Source organism: Corvus moneduloides, chromosome 5, assembly GCF_009650955.1.
Source record: "Corvus moneduloides isolate bCorMon1 chromosome 5, bCorMon1.pri, whole genome shotgun sequence".
NCBI classification, from domain to species: domain Eukaryota; kingdom Metazoa; phylum Chordata; class Aves; order Passeriformes; family Corvidae; genus Corvus; species Corvus moneduloides.
In genome coordinates this window covers 3,345,766-3,355,416 of record NC_045480.1, presented here as the reverse complement: position 1 = coordinate 3,355,416, position 9,651 = coordinate 3,345,766, and the positions used below count along the sequence as shown (strand labels likewise).

General features: G+C 40.8%; 1 long non-coding RNA gene across 1 annotated transcript; it reads left to right on the top strand.

Annotated features, from left to right (window-relative positions):
- The first annotated feature begins 5,975 nt into the window (after nt 1–5,975).
- LOC116444262 lies at nt 5,976–8,468 on the top strand. Its single transcript, XR_004240257.1, has 2 exons — nt 5,976–6,166; nt 7,835–8,468. It is a non-coding gene; the product is annotated as an uncharacterized LOC116444262 (long non-coding RNA).
- Nucleotides 8,469–9,651: the final 1,183 nt, after the last annotated feature.

The following is a 9,651-nucleotide window of genomic DNA, read 5'->3' as shown; positions in this document are numbered from 1 at the left end:
ACAATAGAAATCAATGAAGCATATGTGCTAAACAAACACGGGAGCAGGGATAACCCATTTCTTAATGAAAAAGTCAGAAAAATGCTGGCATGTCGAGTGTTTTCATCAGCAGCTTTCATGTGCTTTTGAACAGACTAAACCCTGGCAGCAGGACTCGGTGCTGGATCACCTTGAGGGACAGCAAACATTGCTCTGCTCACGTGAATTATGAAAACGTGCACAGGTTTCTCATAACTCTCCCCATGCCTGATCCTCCCCAGCGAGCAATCCTCAGCCATCCCTCACTGTTTATCAAATCATTCTGCTTGGAGATGGGGTTGAAGGAGGGGATTAGAGCCCAGCTGACATTTGAATGTGCTGGAAAATGTTGGTAGCTTTATTATTCCTCTTCCCTTTCTCTAATTTGGTGACCCTCCAATGTTTTTCCCTGCAATATTTCATCCAAACAGGTTTGGCTTTATTACAGCCCCAGGCATCCATGCATGCAGGTATTCCTAAGTAATTCTTGGAAGTGCCAAGTATGAGCATTAAGGTTTTGCCTCAGGAAAATTTGAGGAATATTTGAATTGGGCACAAAACAGGTATTTTTTGTGAACACAGTAAAGTAAAATGTCCATAAAGTATGAACTACAAAAAGGTGCTGGAGCACTCAGAATGAAGATTTTTCCAACCCAAGCCTACAATTGAAACACCTACAATTTTTCTAGGGGAAGAAAAAAAAGAAGGTTGAACAGACCTTTGCCAGCTTGAAGTGTGTTTCAAGGATTGTGGGAAAGCAAAAAAAAAAGTGAGCCAAAAGTGGTAATTGCAGGAAAAATAGGAAATCCCAGCTATCTATGAAAAGTAGCCTTGCAGGTTAACACAGGAATCAATCAGCAGCAGCTCCTGCCCAGGCACACATGGATAAACTGGAAGTAAAGGATAAATTGAAGACAAAGACAGAGAGAAAAATGATTAGTAGGAAGAAAGGACTGACTGCTGAGAGAAGAGCAGAACTAATAAGGTAGAGCTTGGCTAAAGAAAAGCTCAGGAAAGGGGTATAAATCTACCTGGCTGTAAGCTGAATACAAAACCAGTACCAAAGGCAGTTTGTTTAAGTTGGATCACAGCAAAATTGGGTGACCTGTGAAGGAAAATGGGGAAAAGAGTTCACTAGAAAATGCATGTGGAGAGAGGAAACAGAGATTCTCACTGATTTTGACTGACTGACCTGCGTCAGACCCCTTGCTCCAAACCACTACATTTGAAACCTTTCAGTTCACTGTTTTTCAATGCCATGTTTTGACTTTATCTGATTTCAAAAGATGCTTTAAGACTTCATGTAGTTACACTTTACTGCTTATAAAATTTTTGTGGTTTTGAACTGTTTTGTTTGACCTGAAAAATGTCAGGGAGGAGGGCTTTTTATATGATGAGAAAACCCAAGTGTGTTTCATTTCCAATCAACCTTGAATAATTCCCCTCCCCTCAGTTTGGCGACAAAACAAAACCAAACAAAAAAATCAATTATTCACAGAGCTCTACTCCTGGGGGCATAATTAAGAATAATTGAAAGAAATTAAGCAAGAGAGAATGTAGGATTCAATAGTAGGGCGAGCTTTTCTCCTGGTGAGAAACACAGGCTTGGTCCTCAAAGTCACTGGGTGGCTTGTGAGATGCTGGGTCTTGTTACAGCATCCCTTGGGAGATGCCAGCAGTGTTGGGGCACTACTAAAACTCCTGAGAGAACAGTTTAAAATCCCACCAGTCATAACTGCTTGGAAACACTCTTTGGGCCATCAAACACCCGGGCTGTGTTGTCCAAAAAGGGAGGTGACAATCCAAAATCATCTGACTTTCTGTCTCTGTCTTGTACCACTCCTCAGGACAGGAATTGCTTAACATTACCCCTATGCAGGGCTCTGGTTTCTTTTTTTGCAGAATCGTTGCTGTAACAAGTCAGGCAGAATTTTTGGAGTTCCTGGCTGGGTGTTAAAGAATATTTATACTTGAGGAGCTTCAGGCTGGGAGGGGTGCAGGGGGACTGGGGGTCAGAACGCAATTAAAGCATAGAACTATGGTGTAGCATATATATGTCTAACAGTAGCAGTATATATAGCATGAAACTAATGAATCCATCTAATTCCAACCCCTGGGGATTGGAACTAGAGGAACTTAGAGGAGCTTTCCAACCCAAACCATTCCATGATGCCACGAAACACCGTGACCTCCATGTGCCATGGTTACCTGAGTTTTACTCCTGTAATCCTTTCTTTCTTTCTTTCTTTCTTTCTTTCTTTCTTTCTTTCTTTCTTTCTTTCTTTCTTTCTCTTTCTCTTTCTCTTTCTCTTTCTCTTTCTCTTTCTCTTTCTCTTTCTCTTTCTCTTTCTCTTTCTTTCTTTCTTTCTTTCTTTCTTTCTTTCTTTCTTTCTTTCTTTCTTTCTTTCTTTTTCTTTCTTTCTTTCTTTCTTTCTTTCTTTCTTTCTTTCTTTCTTTCTTTCTTTCTTTCTTTCTTTCTTTCTTTCTTTCTTTCTTTCTTTCTCTTTCTCTCTTTTCCTTCCTTCCTTCCTTCCTTCCTTCCTTCCTTCCTTCCTTCCTTCCTTCCTTCCTTCCTTCCTTCCTTCCTTCCTTCCTTCCTCTCTCTCTCTTCACTATCTCTCTCTCTCGCCTCTTTCACTCTACCCCTTATCCAAAATCCACCCCTGTGTGTTTATACTGGAAGATAAGGGACTAACTTATAAAAATTCCCATGCCAAATGTGTGATTTACTGATAAAACTTCTAAGTTTTTGTGGACCCTCTGACTTTTGTCATTCCTTTTCAGCCATGGGCATGGACAAATCTTGGCTGTTCCCTTCCCCTTCGGGGTGGGACACCACAGGAGGGTGTATTGATATTTTGTAGTATTTTATTTTTAGTTGGGATGTTGTGCAATATAAAGGCTACATTTAGCCAGAAAGACTGCTACATTTAGCACTAGGTTTTCCAGGCAAAACAGTAATATAAAGAACAAAATGGAGTTTCTTTGACAAGACCCATTTTCCAGAAACAGTACTGATTAGCATTAATTATATTTACAGTCTTTACCAAGGGAATCTCATATAAGGTTTCCACTATTTTGTGTGGGAGTGACAGATTCAGGGTCTCCAGCCTTACACAATATTACCTCCCACATTGTCCTTCCATCTTCTGGAATTTCAGTGCAGTGAAATGATTTATTAACAGTCACAGCAGTTTATCAGCTGCTCCTCTGCCAGATCCATCAGAGTCTCTTTAAAGTTGTCTGAACTGGCTGATCATGAGAAGGGGGGACTTTGGTAGGTTTGGTTCTTTATTCCTTGATTTACTAAACCACTTATAAACAATGCTGTCATCACTAAAAATAGCGAATAACCTCTTGTCATTTTCCAAGATAGAAGTGTTTAGGGAGCACTTTTAATATTCTGTGATATTGTTCATAATGGTTATCCCTCTCTCCAGCAAAGGTTTCTACTACTAATAAGAATTCTTTGGCTTTAAATATATTTTAAATTTTCTGTGACCCTGCTTACAATGGCTTTTACCCCTATGTCATCAGCTTCTCTTGTCAGTTAAACTCAGTATTTCATGGTCATAGAAGTTGCCATTTATTTTTGTTTCTCATATTTTTAAGTTTTGCTCATTTTTGCTTTGGCTTGGATTTCTTTTCCATTTTTGCTTTTCTTTCTCTCACCGAGATGAGTGCTCAGTTTATTCTTATTTGATCTTGACTTGGTGGGTTTTTTTTGGACTTTGAGTCTATATGCTAAAAGAAAATCAGATTTTTCCATTCCTATTTTTTATTCTTGCCTTCATTGGCTCATCACTTTCTTCAGCATTGGGAAATCACCCTGTTGAATGACTAAGTGAAAATATTGCTGCTTAGGCCTGTCCTCTGTTTATCCTGCACATAATCAGGTTGTGGCCACTGGTGCCTTAGCAACCATCATTTTCTAGTCCAGTGATTAATTCATTTTCAGTCATCATATCCAGATCCCCAAAAGAGTTATCTTGCATTCTGTGTGGCACATTTTCTTTGAAAATGCAGCATATTCTGGTGGAAGCAGGCTGGGTGATGTTAAATTAGCAGCAGAGGTGCAGACACCAAGAAGAAAACTCACTATATGTTTAAATCAGCACTTCACAGAGTAAAATAAAAATGGGGAGAAATGGGGAGTTTTGAAGCTCTCACAAAGAGAATGGAGGCCAAGCAACCCAGCAGAAATACAGAAAAAATAAATCAAATCTTCTTCTCAACTGGCCTACACATCAGTTCAGGGAGGTGCAGGAAAATACTTTAGCAAGTGAGACGTATTTAATAAAGATGGTCCCAAAACATCTGGAAAGCCTTTCCATTTCAGCAAGCTATTGGGACATGAATGTGTATTTATTTGGTCTGCCTCTAAGCATTTCCAAAGAGCAAACATTTCAGAGTCCATTTTAAGACAAAATCCATCTGTTTCTCCAACAGTTTTAAAAAACAGTTTACTTTCTCTAAAATTAACTTGTCTGACACATTGTCATGCTTGGTTACCACAGCAACAGCAGCAACAGCTATGCCACGGGATATTCATTTTATCTGAATTTTTACCACCTAGCTTTTTACTTGTATGTGTGTAGATGTGTGTGGATGGAATTCAGAGTTCTGCACCAAGCTCTCTGCCAGCTGAAAATGCCCTTTTTAGCTGACAGGCCCCAGAAAAATGCCCACACCGATATTTCAGTCCCACAATTTGCTTTTTCATCTCGATGCAACCAGCAGTTTTCTTAGTTCTCTATAAACAAAATGTGCAAGGGTCTTTCCTGCTAAACCCCCAGATTCACACCCCAGTCCTGACACCCCCAGAGCACTTTGAGCAAGAGCCTGGGGCTGAGGAGGTGGGAAAATATTTTTGTGACACCACAGCAGCACAGATTGGAACTAAGGGCGTTTTTACCAGTGTTTTCCCATTTCCTGCTTTCCCCATTGGAAAATTTCAAAATGGAATTAGTTCTAATGGGGTCCAATCTATAACAGGAGGTGCAGAGGCTTCATCATTATAACATCACCGTTGTCACAGTGCAGGGAAACTGTGGATTTCAACAATCTGCCTTAAAAATATGTGTGAGCTCTTTCCTTGTCCTCCCTTCCGCCTGTAATTTCACCATCTGCCATTCACGTCCACAGCAAAGCAAACACAGACTGATCTTCTCCTGGTCATTTTATAGACCTGGGGATTTCAGTGCAGGCAATGCAGGAAAAAAATCTGCCATCATTTGTAAAGCCCTGTGAAGGTGAGCTTAAAATTTCATTTAAGATGACAGAGAAGGAAAGGGTATATTCAACTTTGCTCTTTCAAACCTGTCAGTCTTTTGGATGGCCCTAGAAAGCCCCAGCCTGCAAGAACTGGAGTTAAAAAGAAAAAATCAATAAGAAGAAATTATGCTGGCAGTATCAGGATCGATAATTATTTGAAAGATCTCCTCCTTGCCCAGGAAAAGTGCAAACCAATGCAAGAGAGGGACTTGGGCAACCTGCCCAACACAGAAGAAGTGAGGAGAACTGGAAAAGCTCTTTAGATCCCATGAAACACCTTCCATCACAACTTGGAGAGCCTGTCAGTGAAGTGCCAGGAGAAGGGGTTGTGAATTATACCTTGTGCATAATTTACAGAGTACTGTTAAATAAATACTTTTATGGCTTGCATATTCTAATGGATATTTCTTTCTAGGTCGTGTATTTTTTTGTGACTCGAATCATTTTTGTCAAGGACCATAATGTTAATGCAGGCTACTGAAATGAAAAATTTTTTAAAAAAGCATTGTTTTGCTGCACTTACTGATCAAACCTCCGCCTGCAACAAAATAACTGAGAAACCCCATCCTCACAAGGGGCTTATCCTCTTTTCCAGTCCTTTGTGCTCTGTGAACGGTGTCCAGGAGGAAGATCGGCATCAGGTACCAACTGGGACATCATCAAAATGAAGAACAAGTGTAAAACCCAACAAATCCTGTTCTTACAGTGAGCCAACACAAGAGGGTGGTAGAAGCATGTCCAGAGACGCTTTGGCTGTCATGGAAACATCTGAGGCTGGGGAGCTGCCGCTCCGATGCGCACTCATTGATTTGTACCTGCTGTTTGGAGGGCACCTGCGTCAGAGGCACCGCTGAGCTCTTCATCAGCATTCCAGGTGGGAGACGAGGCGCCGGGAACCGGGATTCGCGAAGCACATGCTAAGCAGTCTCCTTCGGGAAGGAGAGGATGATCTCTGCCTGAGTGGGGACCAGGGAGAGCAGACCAAAGAGCTGGGTAATGAATAAAAAGGAAAATAAGCTCAGACAAGGTGTTACAGAAGGGATGCATCACTTGTAGGAGATGGATCACTTCCAGCTGCAGGCTGGTTAGGAAGGATCTCCCTGGGATGCTCATCTATCACTAAATGACAGCTTGGGTGTTCTCTGCCACTGGAGCTGACAATACCCATGGTTCTTGCTCCATGACATCCAGTTGGTCTCCTTCTGAAACCAGACTGGAACAAGACCAGGAATTCAAATGTCCCAGGTCACCCAGCCAGCTGCTGTTCCAGCTGGATCCCCTGAGCGCCTGTCCCCTGCTCCAGAAACCAGGGAGAACTTGCTTTTTAACATCTCCTACGTCCCAGCTGTGCTGAGAGCCTTATTTTGAAATGCTGTCCAGTTCCCCTTGAAATTAAACATTGTCCTTTCAAATCCCAGTTGTGGTCACAAGACTTTTCCTGTAATGTAAATGGTGGGTGCTGTATGCCAGCAAGATAATTCTTGGATGTCCCAGAGGATGTCACATTGCCACTGGAGACAGAAACAACATTGAGTCACCACAACTTGTGTTGAATTTTAATATAGCAGACAGGGGGAGGTTTGGTGCTGGGATTAAAGTCTGTAGCCAGTGCTGATTTCCTAAAAAACCCAATTCTGCTTGATCCATGGAAGGAAAGGGTAGACCTCAGCTGGCAGAAGGGAACAAAATCCCACTGCTGACAGCAGAACTCCGTGCTGCACAGCCTGGGATCAGCCCATCAACCTTTCCTGCATCCCAAATCAGAAGAGCATTTAAAAATGCAGTTGTAATTTTCTACTTGAGAACTTTTTCCAGCTGGGTGCCTGTCTCAGTAGTTTTCTCTTCTCGACTTAAGCAGTAGAAGAACTGCAAATCGATTTTATCAGGATTTAATTAAATTTGAGCTGTGACCTGCAATGCAGTGTAATTCACACAAGTGAAATCTCTGATTGCAGCGGGGCTGAGCATGGGCATGAGGGTTTATTACTGGGACCTTCTTGCAATCAACAAGGCCCAGTCTGACTTTCTAATTTATTCAGGATAGTCCTGGGCAAATGAAATTACTTCTCTGCCTGCAGCCTGTCAGCTTTAGCCTGAGCATATGAGGCAGATTAAATATGTATTCAGAACCCCAAATAATCTGCACCAACCTTAGAGCTGAGCCTGGGATTTCCAAGGGAAGTTCTTCAGTGTAAGGAAAAATACCAACACTACTCTTCATGGCAGCACCTCCTTCCCCCGTGACAAATCAATGGATGTAAATTCTCTGGAACCAAGATTTTGATTTTGCAGTGAGAGCCATTGACTCCTGACTGTTTGCAACAGTAATTAGCTTCATTACCACCACTGCAGCATTTAGCAGACACTTAAAATGTCAAAATAGGGATTTTTTGATTTTTTTTAAATTGAATTTTTTATTATGGCTGCATTCAGACATGACAGGCATCCAGTACAAGTCACCTTACTGTGAAAGCAGCGGTCAGTCTGATTTCAATGCCAAACTCATTGAATTCATGTTGTTATGCTTTTTTCCATTTTTCAGAACTCAGTCCACTGCACAGTTGCCTGCACTTTCTTCAGGAGGAAGCTTCATTTCCAGAGGGGAAACGAAATTTCTAATCACTGTGCTCACCCTGGAGTGCAGAGGATATTTCCAATCACCTGAGCCACTGGAGACATTTGGCAACTTGAAAAGCAAGGCTGGTGCCCTGGGGTGGATTCCATAGTCTGTGGAAAGATAAGCAGAGTCCAAGATCTGGCTTTTCCAACCTGAACAGTTCTGTGATTCTATAAATTCATGTGGGACTCAGCTGCTCCTGGCTAACCACAGCTCACTGGAACTTTCATCAAGGGGTGGTGTTGTTGCAAAATTTAGTGCCAAAGTCAACACCAGGATTCATGAGGTCACTGGAGATGGATGGGCACCTACTGATAGGGAGATGGTTGTCTAATCCCAAAGTTTCTTCCATGGAGCACCTCTGGATATGTGACAGCTGCAGAGGGAACATATAATGCATTACTGTCCAATGTAATTTATATTTCTGGTATCAACCAAAAAACCAAATATAAGAGTGAGAAACTCTAGAAATGAACATTAATACATTGTGTGATTCAGTTCAATGATTTATTACTATTCATAAATACTTAAAAAATAAAGTCATCCTTTGTCTTATATAGATCATTGATTTCACTCTAATCCCTACAAAGCATTTGGAATTTCAACAGCATTCCAAGGGGAAAATATGATATTGGAAAGGTGAAAGATGTTTTCCAGAAGAGCTTTTACTCTTAATCCCTGCAAATCAAAGAGAATCTGATTTGGAAGGGTGTCTATAAATTGGAAACTGAGAAGCAGGTTTATATGGTTCTTAAAGCCAACATTTTCAAATTGTAATGCTGTGTTATCTGCTTCAATATGGCTTTCACTGCCCAGTTTGAGGCAATTCACTTTGAAACATTAGCTGAAATGCAGAAAGCCCAGTCCCAAGCACGGTTAATGAAGAATAAAAAATTCCACTGAATAATTCACAAACATTTTATGTACTGAATAAGGAAAAACAATTTGTGCAGTGCAAAGTGAAACAAAAATGTTTGAAAGGTATTGCCTGAGAAGTCCATAAAAACACCCTGTATTTATCCACAACCATTTAATTTAAGAGAATTTTTAATCAAAATAAAGCCTTATATCATTCTGTACATAAAGGCACTGAAAATAAAAATTATGCTGGGACATAAAACCTTACCTTGATGTTGGGACATTTGTAATCTATTTCCAGCTTGTCCCTAAATATTGGCAAATATTTAACGCCTTTGTGCTTTAGCATCTCCAGTATGAAATCAAAACAATGTTGTTTCTGACTTGCCCATTTGAAATTTTATTTATCAATATGTTTAAAGGATTTCAGGATCTCCATATAGAAAAGCAAAGTATTGCCACAGTCACTGTGAAAGCTGCTCGTTCTTTGCATAAATGTTTGCTGTATTCCATGCATTTCCTGACAATGGATGTTTCCCACTTGTTGAGAATTACTGGTGTCACTGGTGTGGACTTGGCAAAGGCTGTCAGGCATTTGGCAAATTTTTGTGACAATTTTGGATCCAAAATCTGCTGCAACTCTGCATCTGTTACCTGTGAGACTGATTTAATATAATTCAGTCCCTTGATTATCAATATCATTTTACTTCCAGGGAGTTCCTGCTTCCCATATTGTACACACTTGGGCTGGAGCACTTTTTTACTCCAGAGATGAGCTTGTGTTAATGCTGCTCTTCGTTTCCCTGCTGACTTTGGGTGTTGGAGCTGCTGCTTCTCATTTTTTCATTAAAACAAGAGCTGAGCAGAGCCATAACAGTTCTAAA